The sequence below is a fragment of the Echinops telfairi genome, unplaced genomic scaffold (assembly GCF_000313985.2).
Source record: "Echinops telfairi isolate 266 unplaced genomic scaffold, ASM31398v2 ScPeMD7_7469;HRSCAF=8507_1, whole genome shotgun sequence".
NCBI classification, from domain to species: domain Eukaryota; kingdom Metazoa; phylum Chordata; class Mammalia; order Afrosoricida; family Tenrecidae; genus Echinops; species Echinops telfairi.
In genome coordinates, this window is record NW_022111373.1 from 9,059,360 (window position 1) to 9,075,896 (window position 16,537).

Below are 16,537 nucleotides of genomic sequence, written 5' to 3' on the forward strand. Positions count from 1 at the left end.
GCTTCTCCCGGCGGGTTTGTTTACGTCCCGCGGGGCAGCCACGCGCGCCTGGCTCCGCCGGTTCGAGCCCCGCGGCCTGGGGCGCTGGGTCCTCACGCCTTCCTGGCGGCGACCAGATTTGGGCGCGGGCTGAATTGGACCTCAGCCACTGGCTTCCAACTAGTTCTCCCTCCTCCCCGCGACGAGTCGCCCCTCGGCTGCTCGAGCCCCGCGTGAGTGGTTTTGGGGAGGGAGTAGCCGCTTGAGTCCTTCTTTGGAGGGCAGGGACGGCTGGCAGAGCGAGAATGGAAGGGGCGGTTTTCGTTTTCCCCCCAGAGTTTGGGGAAACTGAAATTGGAGGTGAGCAGCTACGGCGCAGAGCGACCTTAGTGTTACCGAAGGAGAAATGTGAAACCTAAGAGGTTAGGGTTTCTCCTGACCGAACTGAAGCTGGGCCGAAATAAGTGAAGTGGGGCCCAGAATCGCCCGCCTAGGACTGCAACTCGAGTCGTTTTTAAAAATGGAGAATTATAGCAGAATATCTGTGGTATTGAAAGCTTTGTTAATTCTTGGTGATGGTACCTGTTGCTGGCAGAATAACTTTTCAGAATTGTAAGACTTGGTGTAAACCTAGGTTCAGGGTGAAATTTGCATTTGAAGAGGACATGGTTTGGATTCCGAACAGCCTTCATGTTTGTTGCAATGTGGAAACTTGTAACTGTCACAAGGCTAACTATAAAATGTCACCCAAACCTGGCAGGGTAGCCCAGAGACAAGTTACATAGTAGTAGGGAGGCGGGGGAACGCTTACATTTTTTAACAAGCTTAAATAGGAAATGATTGTACCTCGGTTTAAGGTTTTGAAACTGAAAATTATTCACCCTTGCGTCAGTACAGGTGGTATTAGTAGACATTAAGTAAATAAATACATGTGGGATTCAGCTACTAATTGGAAAGAAATTTAACTGACTTTTAAAAATGGAGACGTCTCCCTTGTGGACATCTTGGGAAAGTGCTTAGTTTTCTAGGTATTGGTCTTTTGCCACTAGGAAATAAATGTCTTTGTCATGCTCATATAATGACTTTCTTTAAACATTTTTTCAATGCTTTTCTTTGGAAAAATGGAAGTGCAATTTAGATAATGTGTTGAGCCGTGTAGAAACTCAAGAGACAATAGAAAGTAGGCTTTAGGGGAAGGGGGTGGGTATTAAAAAGGTGGCATTTGGCTGCTTTCTCTTTCCTGGGCAAAGGTTGACTTTGGCCATGCACATTTCCAAGGGGTTCAGGTTATTCACATAAAAAACCATTTTCATATCTAAAAATATATAATCTGTATAATTGTGTAATACTGCTTTACAGTTGCCTAAGCACTTTCTCCTGTCTATCTTGCAGTTTTACAACTATCTTGAGAGGTAGGCAGGACAAGTAGCTGTAAAAATAATCAGATGATCCTTTTCCCAGTAAAAGTATTCAGTGTAAGCCCAATAAGTGAAGTGCATGTAAAAGTGATTGCTTGAATGTGACAGGTGTTACTGCTATTTGCTGTGTAGTTGGCCATGACTGAAGTATCTTGCCAGGACTTTCTTAGATTGTCTTAGTCTGGAAGTTCTACTGAAATCTGCCCATTATGAGTGTCTGCTGGTATTTCAAATGTCAGTGGCATAGTTCCCCATATCATAGCAACATATAGCAACCACAGATGGGTGACGGATGTAAGTGTATATGTGAGAAAATGAAAACTCTTGTTAAGTCTACTCTGCTGGAAAATACAGATCTAATCAACCCAAGTATGTGTTTGTGTGCGTGTGTGTGTGTGTGTGTGTGTTTGTGTGTTTAAAACAAATGTCATAAAGACAAGGACGACTACAGAGACATAGCATCTGCATGAGGGAGACCATTGGCATGAGGTCATTGTGGTGTCCGACAGCTCACTGGCATACAAAACTTTAGAAAGGACGTGGGAGGTCGAAGAGGATTGTCACATAGGCATTCTAGTGGGTGTCTCATGTGTGATTTTATTATGTGTTTTCCTACAAATGTTCAGCAACTTTTCATGTAACCCAGGTTTTTGAATAGACCCGAATTTAATGTTGATACCAGTTTACTATACCTTACTTTGTAGGATCCTCCTTTTGGTTTTGCTTTGTTCTAGTCAGCTTTGGACAGCAGTTCTCAACCTGTGGGTCCCGACCCCTTTGGGGGTCGACCAGTTCACAGGGGTTGCCCGATTCATAACAGTAGCAAAATTACAGTTATGAAGTAGCAATGAAGATAATTTTATGGTTGGGGGGTCACCATAACAAGAGGAACTGTATTAAAGGTGGCGGCATTAGGAAGGTTGAGAACCACTGGTTTAGGAGGAGGTGGCTGAATGGTTACGCATTAGGCTGCAATCCGCAGGGTCAGTAGTTTACAACCACAGGAGAAGGAGAGGTTTCTACTTCTGTGAAGAGTCAAGTCTTAGAAAGTCACAGGGCAGGTCTACAGGGCAGGCTTACTCTGTCTGATAGGGTCACTCTGAGTTGGCATCAACTCCATGGCAGTGAGTGTTTGTTTTGAGTTAGTTTTTCATAGAAAAACAATATTGGCTCTACTTTCAAGGTTGTGACTCTCCAGAAGATGATGGTTAAGCCTGTCTTCCAAGGTGCCTCTGGGCAGCTTCAAACTGCCAACCTTTCAGAGCATGTGCCACTCAGGGATTCCTAACATCTCCATCACAGGGTTATTTTAAGGATTCATGTAAAGTACTTAACCAAGGTGCTTAGTCACATGGCTTTTAGGCATAGAGAAGTTGTTGTTATAAGATAACACTTTTTTGTGTATAAGCCATTTACTTTGGGCTGTAACTCTTTAAAGTGACACCCTACATGGTGTATCTTGTTAATTCTCTTGTCTAGATTTTTGTTCCCCATAATAAAGTCATTAACAAGCAAACAACTAAAAACAGTAATATTCATAACAGAAATTCCTTAATATCATCTAGCCTTAGTCCATATTCAAATTTTTTCAGTTACCTCAAGCTGTTCTTTTATGGTAGGTTTGTTGGAAGAGTCTGCATATTGCATTTGTGAGTATGTTTCCTTAATAATTATTCTATAAAAGCTCCCCTGTTAAAGAGATTTGTTAATGATTTGTTGTTATAACTGATTCCTTTTTTATGTAACTCACTGTTCCTCAGCCATAGATACTTTAAGAAGCTTCTAGGTGAGTCTGATGCCAAAGTTTGAGAACCACTGTTTTATTTCCTGTTCTTTGCAGTCCTAAACATTAGTTGCTCATACAATAAATTAAGGTTCAATTTCATGTTGTAAATTTTAATAAAAATATTCTATAGATGCTGTCAGAATTGCATAATGCCTGGTCCTACTTTTAATAATGTTAAGATGCTGCACAGAGTAATGTTAAGATGCTGAGTTGGAATCAACAAATGGCACTAACAACAACATAAGAGTGATTAGTGATTTAGCCTGTTATTCCTACATGAGTAAGTAAAAAAGTATTGCTGTTAGGGTTCTGCTTCATACAAAATCTATTTAAACATGTCTCTGCGATCAGTGAATGGCTGCTGAGAAGTTCTCTCAGTAATGTGCTTGTCTGGGCCAGTTATATTCAACTTAACAGAGAATGCAGAAGGTTTTGGTGACTGTCTTTTGGGATTCCAAAGGTGTAATCTTGATAAATTTCCTTAAAGAACACAAAAGGCCAAGAACGTTGTTCTGAGAAAATGTTTTCTATAATGAAAATGTACCTGCTAATTCATCAAGGGTATAGCAAGGACTATTTTTTGAGAAGTTTGTTGGGAAACCTTACTCCATCTATCCTACAGCCTAATTTTGCCTTCTCAGACTTATTTTTGTTCCCCAAACTCAAGAGACATTGAAAAGAAGAGTAATTTGAGTCCCTTGAGGATGCCCCAAACCGCAATTTTGACATGGTATAAATTGAAGAACACAGAATTATTTGGGGGAAAGGTTAGTGAGAAATGCTGAGTTCAGACCTATGTGGAAGGTAAATTGAGAAACAGTAGCTTCGCATTTTGATACTTTTCTGTAATAAAGGTTTCTATGATTTTTATAGTGATGCTTTTGACTTAACTTCTTATAAAGGATCTCTAAAAAATCATGCAAAATGTGTATTATGAGAAAATTTACAGTGGACCAAAATTTAATTATTTTTGGACCAAAATAAACAGGTTAGCACCTGTAACATATTTCAACAAACTCTATTTTGAGGCACTAAGAAGGACAAGATATCAGTTTGGAAGGAGTATTTGCCAAAATTGAATTATGAAGAAGCATCAAATGTAAGCTGTAGCTTGGAAAGATAAATTGTGAAATCATTGATGCTTAAGAAAAGTTCCTGGGGACAGTGCCCTAAAAGAAATCAGCAGTTTACAAGTTAATTGCTTTTTTTAAGAAGGAAGGAGATGATGTTGAAGATGAGTTCTGCACTTACAGAACATCTGCTACATGTAAGGGAAAAAATTGAAAAAATTGCTACTTGTTCATGCTGTAGCTGAAAAGGATCTTTGATTAACAGCAGAAATAGCCATTATCATAAACATCTTAATTGGTTCAATTTACACAATTCTGACTAAAAAAATAAAATTGAACAAACGTTCTGCTCCATGGGTACCAAGATTGTTACTGCTCAGATCAGTGCAGACAAGAGCATCACCTTCGATGGAAATTTTAAACAAGATCAATATCCTAAAGCATTTCATAGAAGAATTGTAACAGGAGATGAAAACGGTTTTGCCAATACAATTCTGAAGACAAAGCACAATTAAATAATGGCTATTGAGAGGTGGAAATGGTTCAGCCAAAGCAAAGTTCACGGCTACAGTTTTTTGAGATGTTCAAGGTGTTTTACTTAATGATTTTCTGGAGTGCTGAAGAACAGTAGCATCTGCTTATTATGAGGATGTGTGAGACAGTTAGCCAAAATGCCCAGAAAGCTTTACCAAAAAGTCTTTTTCCTTAGGAGACCCGGTTTGACTACTTCTGACTTATGTAGCTTCATAATCTGAAAAGAATCTTTAAAGGACACCCATTTTTCTTCAGTTAGTAATAATTAAAGATTGCACTGACATAATTAAAAGACCCTCCTTTCCTAAGAAAAATAAAACTCACTGGCATTGAGTCAATTCTGACTACCGGTAATTGTGACCTTATTTACATAGGATTTCTGAAACTATAAGTTTGTATGGAAGTAGACAAACTAATCTTTCTCCTGCAGTTAGCACCTCAACACACTTGGGTTAAATGGTTGCTATCATTACTTAGTATTGAACTTAAAGAGTATGTTTAAAAATAAGATTGTATTTCTTATTGTCTTTTAAATTCACTTTTCTACAAACATTCTGAAGTCTCCTTGTATTTTACAGTGACATTTTCTTTTTTTTTTAATCGTTTTATTAGGGGCTCATACTACTTTTATCACAATCCGTACATACATCGATTGTGTAAAGCACATTTGTACATTCATTGCTCTCGTCATTCTCAAAACATTTACTCTCCACTTAAGCCCCCGGCATCAGGTCCTCATTTTTCCCCCTCCCTGCTCTCTCCTCCCTTATGAGCCCTTGATAATTTATAAATTATTATTTTGTCATATCTTGCCCTGTCCAACGTCTCCCTTCACCCACTTTTCTGTTGTCCGTCCCCCAGGGAGGAGGTCACATATAGCTCCTTGTCATTGGTTTCCTCTTTCCAACCCACTCTCCCTCGACCCTCCCAGTATCGCCACTCACACCACTGGTCCCGAAGGGATCATCTTCCCTGGATTCCCTGTGTTTCCAGTTCCTATCTGTACCAGTTACATCCTCTGTACAATGACCTTTTCTTTAAAGGCTAATGCCTTTTGTTGGTCATTCCGTGAATTCATTTTTTTAAGGGTTGCAAAATGGTCATATCTTTAATTATCTAATTTTTTAAGGTTTCCTTTATCAGCTATGTGATGACCCTTATTGAAAAAGGAAAGCGCATGAAAGTTTGTTACGATTTATCCATTTTCAGGGTAATGAATTAATGCCTTAACAACTTACAGAGAGGGGTTTTCATTTTCATTTTTTAGTATCATTACTGACACTTGGAATTTTAATGTGTTTCATTTAATTGTAGTTAACTTGTTCCACATTTGGACAGGGGAAACCTTTACTTATTTTCTTTTGTGCCTTTTTAAATTGTTAGTCTGATAATTTCCTGATTTTTTTCTGCTCTTGTATTAATGCACTCTCCTCTTTTTAAGATTTAATAACCTTGAATTTGTTCTAGGTTATAGCTGTGCTGTATTACCTGATGTTGACATAGTATGTATGCCTTTTTGTCTTGCTAATTTCTAGTTATCATCTGGACTCATTCTAACTTTTCCTTCCTCCAGGAAGCGTTTTCTGATTCTTCCTACACTAGATTAGGTTCCTCTGTCACTTGCTCATTGACACCCATAACTATATTGTTACTCTTCCGGTGTCTCCTTTCTTTGCCCAAGAATGTTCTTCAGCTTCAAGGCCCATTTTGGAGTTAGAATCTATAAATCCATCTGATAGATTGATTGTGGGATTCTGGATTAGGCAGCGAGGTCATTGTTTCCCAGAGTGGGGTCATTACCACCCCCTGGGGGTGCTGGAATGAGCCAGGACACTGCAAAAGCAGTTATCTGCACTTGTTCCTGGATCATGGACTGTAGTACAGAAGTTTTTAATTGCCAGGAAAGGGGGTGGTGCTTAATGATTTTTGTTTTCTTCCTTTCTGACAATGAAGCAGTAGATCAAGTAAGCTTAGGAAACTATGAGTTAGGTAGATGCCATTTTCAAAGGGAGGGAAGAATATTGTGAAGGCAGCAGCTTTCTTGCCTACTATTTTTCAGAGCTTTTTATATTTATCACAACTTTTTTGGGTGACTTTGTGATATAGTTAAAGTTTATTGTGCCAACCTGGCTGATAAACACATGTGGGGTTAATTGAAGGGCAGAGAGATAAATGGCTCAGCAAGCCTCGCCTTTCGAGTTCTCGGGTCTCTTGCTTTGTGATGGTCAGACCAGGGTGCAGTTTCCTTAACCAGCTCCCTGCTTTAACTGACAAGGTTCACTTCCTGCAAGACATCCCCTAGGAGAAGCTGCAGCCCTGGGTGCTGGAGCAGCCATGTGGAGACATGACAGCGCTGAGATGCTTAACACATTCACTGATTCGCCTCTCCTCCTGCAGTCGGCATCATAGTGTGTGTTTGGTGACATGGAGGAGGACTTTGTGGATTGGTGTCGGATATCTGGCTTAATGTTGGACTTGTGGGCTTGGGTAGCATTGGGTTGGGATGTTTTCTTGATGTGCACTTAACCTTTATATAAAACTCTCTTATACATGAGTTTTTGTGGATTTGTTTCTCTAAAATACCCAGACTGACACACTTTATTTTGTGTCTTCACCTTGTATACATTGTTATGCCAGTGTCCAGTATAGAGCATTGTCTGGCATGTAATATATGCCAAGTAAATATCTACAGAATGAATACATTAAATAATTCAAGGGGAAGAATAAAAAATTCTATTTTGAACATTTGTTCCAGCTTTAATTGCCTGTGAAACATCCACTAGAGACGTTCATTTGACAGTTTAATGAAATAAATCATGAGTCTTTAATGAAATAAATCATGAGTTCACAGGAGAGGTTGGATTGAAAATATGAATTTGTTCTTGATGGTCAATTAGTAACTTAGGATCAGTAGTAAAAAGACAGGGTGGATGAGATCGTCTAAGAGAAGAATAGAAGCACAGAACCTCGCCTTTCTAATGTATAGTTCTGGGAAGTCTACAAAGACGGACTGACCGAAACTGATGGTAGGAAAAGGAGGGATCTAGTGTTAAGAAATCCCCCACCCCCCAAAAAAGTTTCAAAACTAAGGTGTAGTGATGGACTGTGCTGTATGCAAGCTGCTGACATATTTTATTGAGAGGCCAAAAAGTGTCCATTGGATTTATCATGTTAGAGGTTACTGATGTTCTACAGGGTTTTTCTGTTTTATTGTTTCTTATGGAACATGTTTAGGGGAGAAAGTGAGATAGGTGAGGAATAAATGAGTGGCAAATAAATGGCCACATGGCTAAAACGATCTGTGTATTATTTCTGCAGGGGAAATAATCTGTAATGCTGTTATTTTTTTCAATTCCAGTAATTTTGATTTTATGTCACATTTTAAGTTAAAGTCCTTAAAAGCTAACTTACAGGTATAGTTGTAGCATCATTTCAGAAATTTTGTTTTTTTAAACCTCATTTTTAAAGATGCTGCAGTTACAGGTATTTTATTTGCAAAATACTGCCCTCCACATGTTGCACTTTTTAATCTTATGTTAGAAACTGTAGAAAGTGGGTTATAATATTCTTTACAAAAAATCCTGTGGCATCTTATTGAAGTGGGAAGATGACAGTTATAGATCATTACTTTGTAATATTCCAAGGAATCAATATTTGATCCTAAATGTTGTAAAAATACAAATATTAAAATTTTTTACTCATTACCTAAGTGGTAGGATTACCACTTACACTATGTTCAATGAAAGAAAACAGGTTAGTGAAAAATATAGCTTCAAATTTAGTCTTAGAAACAATGTTCTACATCCTACTTCGGTGAGTAGCAACTGAGGTCAGAAAAGATTGTGAGCAGCTATCTCCCTGTCTGGAGGAAAACACTGGAGAAAATGGAAGATTCATGGAAACAGTAAGTGTAATAGACTAATGGACCAAGCAAACCTCAGCCTCTAAGACCCTGCAACTAGAGGAACTAGTCGCAACCCCTTTGGGGTGTCAAACGACCCTTTCACAGGGGTCACCTGATTCATAACAGTAGCAAAATGACAGCTATGAAGTAACAGTGAAAATAATTTTATGGTTGGGGGGTCACCACAACATGAACTGTATTAAAGGGTCACGGCATTAAGAAGGTTGAGAAGCACTAAACCTACATGGCATCTGCCTATTAGTGCCAACAGCTCTTTAAGGGATCATATTAGAAGACTGGATAGAATGGAAGAAAAATGTTAAGTAAAACTCAATCATAAAAAAGACCAGGTTTACTGGTCAAATAAAGACTGGTGGAGCCTTTGAAACTATTGCTTTAGTCACTTTTTTTTGAATACCTAATTTATACTGAAAGGCTAATGAAAAACTATTAACTAATTCTATTTCTTAAAATCCAACATCTCAATGCAAAACTATAATTATATTCACTTAACAAATGCTAATTAAATTTTCTGACAGGCATGAAAACAGCATGCATGTTTAAGTACAATGGATTCAGGACCAAGAGTACCTGTTAAGTGCACCAAGGCTAGATCACAAACCATCATAGTCATTGTTATCATCATCAGCATCCTCATCTTCACATTTTCTTCAGTGCATTTGATGGCTCACTGCCAGAATTTTGTGATGAAACCACGTTAGTGACAATAAGAATATTTTTTGACCCAATTAATGATGGTTCTGAACCGCTGATGTTGCTGGAATTGATGTGTTTACAAGGGGGGACTGGGAGGTAGGCATCTGTAGAGTAAACCTTTATCCTATAATGGGCATTGGAGTGCCTACTTTCCTTGAAACAGACAGGGTTTGTGGGGTTAGTGTGCCTAGTGTGGGAGTGCTAGGTCTGCTAGTAATGGAATCAACACTCAACCTTGGAACTGTTAACTCTTCCTGCAGACGCAGGTGCCTTTTTCTTTAAGGACTTAAGTCTATAATTTGGAGCACTTAAGCAATACCTATCTGGTGGTAATCTAGGACTTGAATATGGCTTGATCAATGTCAAAGGGGTCTGATTGCTTTGCCTTGCCACATCTAGTAAAATTTTTTCTTTGGGGGTTTAGGGGAGAAGTAAAAGATTGGTCAGCATGATGCTGGATTGCGAATTGCACATCATCTGCATCAACAGTTGCTTTCTTACCATGGCTTGAATAAGTTTTTGCGTTATCTAGAATTGTAGTCGTGTATTGGAAGGCAAGCTCCAGCATCTGATTTATAATGTTTGGCTTATATTCTGAAATCTCCACATCCTCCAGGCTTTGTGCATCATCTGTGCATCTTTCGGCATGGTCTTGGGAGAAGTCCTGTTACCAGACCCCATGATAACTGGTGATGAAACTTCTTGCGCTAAATCACTCACATTAATGTATTTTAGTCCTGATCTTGATGCAAGTTCTTTGCCTAGTGTGGTTTTTCCAACTCCTGCTATACTGGTGAGCAAGACTGCTATACTGGTGAGCAAGATGTTTGGCTGTAACATGGTCCTCACCGAGATGGCTACGAGCATCCGGACTCATGCTCCCATGCAGGACAGGGTGAACTTTAGTTACTCTAGTCGGAAAATGAACTTGTCCCCAAGGCTCAATGTTCAGCCAAACACTAGGCAGTTTTATAAAGAGAACAATAACACTAAGGAGTTATGCACACCCTTAGAATAATCAAATATTTGAGATCAAAGGGCAGCATTTACCCCAATACAAAGTTCAGAAGCAGTAGGAACAGAGGAGGAATGAAACAGGAAACGCAGAGAGGGCTAATGGTGCTGCATTGTGGGGATCGCAGTGAATGAGGTGAAACAAAATGTGCATGAGTTACTGAATGGAAAACGGATTTGTTCTTTAAAGAACCATCACTTTCCATTTCCACTGACATCTTCTCATTCTGACTCCTAATGCCTCTCTGAACATTTTCCCATGGAATTCTCACTTTGTGTTTTCTCCTTCATATCATTACATTAAACTGTGTTTCTTAAACTGATCAAATCACAAAATTTTAATCAATTCTCTATTAATAGGGGATTATTCTGTGCCATGGTTTGCATGTATTGACAGAATTCTCACTTTAGAAAATATGTTGGATCATATCCCCATTTTATCGACAGGTAAACTGAAGCACAGTGAATTTAAGTGCCTTGATGCTGGTGAGTAATTTAAGCAGCTTAGTCCTAGAGGTTTTTTTTAAAAGGTGGAACTTTTAAGCTCAGTATATCAGAACCCTCTAGAGCAGTGCTTCTCAACCTTTCTCATGCCACGACCCTTTAATACAGTTCCTCATGTTGTGGTGACCCCAACCATAAAATTATTTTTGTTGCTTCTTCATGACTGTAATTTTGCTACTGTTATGAATCGTAATGTAAATATCTGAGATAGAGGATATATTTTCATTGTAACAAACTGAAATAATTAAAGCATAGTGATTAATCAAAAAACTGTGTAATTATATATTGTGAAATATTTATTTCTAAATAAATGAAATTTTGTCCTGAAGCATGGTGTAGCATGAGTAACAGTCTTCATGCCGTGTACTCATATGTGGGCGTATCTGCATGTGAGCGGACCTGCCTGGAGACTGGATAGAGGAGCAGTGTCTCAGTTACTAAGATCATTGGAAATAGGTTTTTTCTGATGGTCTTAGGCGACCTCTCTCAAAGGGTCGTTTGACTGCCAAAGGGGTTGAGACCCACAGATTAGAACTGCTGCTCTAGAGTTAGCATTTGGGGTAAAGGATCTGACTTCTGATTCCTGCCCAACTCGTTTCTGAATATGTAACCTTGAGAAGCAGTGTCATGTAGTCATTAAAACTAGTTTGTATCTTTGTTGTTTGGTTCTTAAGTCAGACAGCTTGGTTTTCAAACCTTAGTTCTGGCATATAGTAAATGTGTTCTTAAGCTTTGTTCTCTTTTCTCATTACAAAATGCTAGAAGCAATGCTTCTAGGTTTCCACCCCACACCACTCCTCTAGGAGATAGGTTCTCAGGATTTCTAGCAAAAGCCATAAACTGTTTCATCTCTGAACTTACCTGTGTCATCTCACGACCTAATTGGTTAAGCCTCCTTTAGTTACTGTAGCAAAGGAAATGGAGCTGCTCTGATTGGCTTCACTACCAATGTTCACATTTTGAGCTAGTGGTGAGGTCAGTCTTGCCCAAATGCTAGTTGGAGGAGGAGAAGATGCTGGCGAGAGTTCCAGGGTCCACTGCACCTACTTCTTAGAGTTATTTTGAGGATTAATTGGCATGGCAGGCTTTCAAGTATTAGAATTCCATCTCACTCTTCATCTTTGTCCACTTCTCCTTTTTAGTCTTCTTTCTAGTTATTGTTCTAGATAGGAATTCTCAGCTGGACTACTTGATGTTTCTTGAGAATAATATAACTTCTCATATTTGTGTTTGTATACCACTTAGAATAGTGCGCTAACACATTTTCCTTTAACGTATATATATTTTTTGTTTGTAAGTGAATATTTTTGTTTGTTTGTTTGTTTGCCTTTAATGTATATTTAGAATCTGCATCCTCCCTGCATTTTCCCCATTAAAGTTGATATTTTCACGCGTTGTAGTTTTAATTCCCAGCCAACTCATAGTCAAACAGGGCCCTGTGACTATTATGTCTATAAGTGGCACACATTTGTGTCATTTCTGGGCTGGTTAGAGTTCATCCTGCTGTCATGTGCTGTGAAAACAGCTAATATCCATAGTTTACTTTTTTGAAAGGAAGTAACTGGGCATTCTCATAAATGTCAAGCTACGGAATTTGGGGTTGTTAATATTTTTTTAATTATAGAATATCCTAGCTATTCTGACCAGTACACTAAACTAGTAGAGGCATTTTTGCATATATGACCCAAAAAAGTATGCGACAGTTGTGTTCTTTCACTGTATTCAGTTTTTATGAGCAAAAAATGAGAAGCTGGTCTTTATGAAGAAGAACACAGAGTCTGAGACCCAAAGCCCATTTGTAGGCAACTGGACATCCCCTTACAGAAGGGTCTTGGGGAGGAGACGAGCCAGTCAGGGTACGATGTAGCAACAATGAAAAATACAACTTTCCTCTAGTTCTTTCATGCTTCCCCCCCGCCCCCTGCACTATCATGATCCTAATTCTACCTTACAAATATGGCTAGACCAGAGGATGTACACTGGTACAGATAGGAACAGGGAATCCAGGGTGGATGATCCCTTCAGGACCAGTGGTGTGAGTGGCGATACTGGGAGGGTAGAAGGAGGGTGGGTTGGAAAGAGGGAACCAATTATAAGGATCTACATGTGACCTCCTCCCTGGGGGACGGACAACAGAAAAGTGGGTAAAGAGAGACGTTGGACAGGGAGGGCAAGATATGACAAAATAATAATTTATAAATTATCAAGGGCTCATGAAGGAGGGGGGAGCAGGGAGGGAGGGGAAAAATGAGGATGCCAGGGGCCTACGTGGAGAGCAAATGTTATGAGAATGATGAGGGCAATGAATGTGCAAATGTGCTTTACACAATTGATGTATGTATGGATTATGATAAGAGTTGTATGATTCCCTAATAAAATGAGTTTTTAAAAAAATCTTAAAATTTACCAAGTTTTAAATCCAACAAAGTTTAAAATGTGCTATCACATTTTACCCATTCACCCAACAACCAACCCCTCTTTAGAACAAATGATTGTATACCATGCAATTCTCAGAGAAATGTGGCTATTGTGACCTGTGACTATTGTCAGGAGAGATGATAGAAAGTATCGAGAATATTGTTGAACTAAGCATACAAGTAAATTTTAATTTACAAGTAAATTTTAATTTACTTGTATGAGCTCCTAAAAAAGGAAAAAAAAGAGCAACACAGTCGGTTGGAAGACGACTCATTAACAATCTGTGATAGGCCCATCATACAACTTTGCATGCTAAGAGAGAAGAGGATTTGAAACACTGATGAAGATCAGGGACTTTCCCTTAATAAAGAAAGAAGATCACTTTCCCTTAATATAAAGAAAACAATCTTTCTAACTCGACCAGTAAGCAACATCATGATAAATGGAGAAAAGATTGAAGTTGTCAAGGATTTCTCTTTAGTTAGATCCAGAATCAATGCTCATGGAAGCACACTGCCATTTAGTCAATGATGACTCATGGCAGCCCTGTTAGCAGCAGTAAAGAAATCAGATGACAGATTCCATTGTTCAGATCTGCACAGGTTCTTTCTTTAAAGTGTTAAAGAGCAAAAATGTCACTTTGAGGGCTAAGGTGCACCTGACCCACGCCACGTGATATTTTTCAATTGCCTCATACGCATGTGAAAGCTGGACAATGCATAGAAAGAAAAAAAAAGAGCAAAAAAGCCCCCCTGGAAACTAATGGTGTCTTTCATTTATGAAGTTGGCAAAGAATATTAAATATACTGTGGACTGCCAAAGGAAAGAAGAAATCTTTCTTAAAAGAAATAAAACCCGAATGCTCCTTAGAAAACAAGAATGGCCAGACTCTAGTCTCATGCATTTTGGTCATGTTATGAGGAAACAGCCCCTGGAGGACATCATGCTTGGTAAAATAGAATGGTTAGCAAAAAAGTGGAAGACCATTAATGAGATGGCTTGACACAGTAGTTGTAACAGCGGGCTCAAACATAGGAACAATTGTGAAGATGTGATAGAACCAAGCAGGTTTTTCTGTGGTATATAGGGTTGGTACAAGTTAGGACCAACTTGATGGCACCTAACAACCACACATAGTGAGTTAGGCTTGCACTTCTACTCCCCCTGTCCCCAATATGGATAGTCAGTTTATCTGGCACCACTTATTGAAACCTAGTGATTAACTTTTGATTTTGCTTAATTATCTTCTGTTGCTATTTTTCTGTGTTGTTTTGATATTTCAGAAGCAGTTTTCTAATGAGTATAGTAATATTATCTACAGTGTACTTGATATAGTATAAAATTATGTTTCTAAAATTTAGAAAGAGAAATAATGGGATTTTATTAATTCTAATAATCTGCTAAAACACATACCTTGTATATAATTTGCTTAGTAAATAAGAATGGTGACTTAACTTTAGCTGTACTTGAAAATGGAAAATATTTATTTACTATCATGGATTGAATTATTTTCCCCCAAAATGTGTTAACTTGATTGGACCATGATTCTCAAAAATTTGATAGGTATGAAATTTTGTATTTAACCATCCCCCAGGAGGTGATCTGGTGAGATCACCAATCAGTTGTAAGGGGATTAGTGTGAGATGCAGTATGCTGATTCAGGTCACAGCCCTGATCCAATGTAGGGGGAGTGTGGCCTACATCACCCTTATTTTCCAAGAGATAAAAGGGGAGAGAAGTAAGCATATTATGAGGGACCTAACTATGATCAGAAAAGAAAACAGAATGAGCATGTCCTTTTGGAGTTAGGGTCCTTGCACTGAGAACCCCCTAGCCTCAGGAAGACTGATGTCAAAATACATTGAAAATCTTCAAGGATGAGGATAGGAAACAAAGATTTTTCTCAAGAGCCAACAGGGAAAGCCTTCCCTTAGAGCTGGTGTCTCCTAAACTTGGAGAGAATAAATTTTTATTTATTGAAATCATCAATTTATGGTGTTTTTTTGAATTACAGTATACTATAAGCAGACAACAGAATGAAAAGCAGCAAGATACCACTTTTAGTAGAATAGTCTATTCTAAGAAACTTGGAATCCACTAGGAATAACTCTATATATCTAAAAATAGGACACTTAACGTATATACTCATGTATAAGCCGAGTTTTCCAGCACATTGTAAATGCAGTTTTTGTGGTAAAATTAGATACCTTGGCTGATATTCTGGTTGGCTTATACTCAAGTATATATGGTAATATGATAAAGTTGTGATCTTTATTTTCTAATTGTCAGTGGTTCTTAACTGGAGTGTATGTAAGAATCACCAGTAGACTTATAAAAATCCTTTGTATTGCCCTATTTGGAATTAATACTGAGTTTTCTAGGGTTGATTTTTAGGGGGGGGGTGTTGATAATATTTGGGCATGTTGCTTTGTTTTTAATCATTTTATTGGGGGCTCATACAACTCTTAGCACAATCCATACATACATCAATTGTGTAAAGCACATTTGTACATTCGTTGCCCTCATCATTCTCAAAACATTTGCTCTCCACTTATGCCCTGGGCATCATCTCCTCATATTTTCCTTCTCCTTTCTCACTTTCCCTCTCTCATGAACCCTTTGTTGCTTTGTTTTTAAAGTCTCCATGATTTTGATGCATAGCCTTGCTCATTACAGGTAGTCCCAATTTATGACCTGTTTGAGATGCAGTGGCTCACACTTAATGATTTTCCACTTTTGTGTATCTTGCTGGTAATATAAATTACATATCGTGTTGCAGCTTATGTGTTTATGTGTAATGCTTGCAACTCCCACAGACATTAGACTTAAAAAAAAAGATAAGATTTAAAGTGTTATTACTAATAAAAGGAAATACCAGGGCATACTCCCCACCCCCCCCAAAAAAAAAACCTAGAATTTTTTTTCCAAAGCTGTATTTAATTTTTTTTTAACGAACCAACCTCATCACCTTCAAAGTACTCTCCATTATACATAATACATTCCTGGTACAAAGGGGTTCCCCCTCCCTACGCCCCCCCAAAAAAAACCTAGAATTTTTCTTCCAAAGCTGTATTTAATTTTTTTTTAACGAACCAACCTCATCACCTTCAAAGTACTCTCCATTATACATAATACATTCGTCAAATTCGCAATTCCATTTTTGGAAACATTTTTCAAACTCGTCTCTTAGGAT

General features: G+C 38.4%; 1 protein-coding gene and 1 pseudogene across 1 annotated transcript in view; one reads left to right on the forward strand and one right to left on the reverse strand.

Moving 5' to 3' along the window:
• The window catches only part of FNIP1 (folliculin interacting protein 1), a 110,490-nt gene that overhangs the window by 413 nt on the left and 93,540 nt on the right, over positions 1 to 16,537 (forward strand). The window lies entirely within an intron of this gene.
• Positions 9,306 to 10,089, reverse strand: LOC105978505 (annotated as a pseudogene).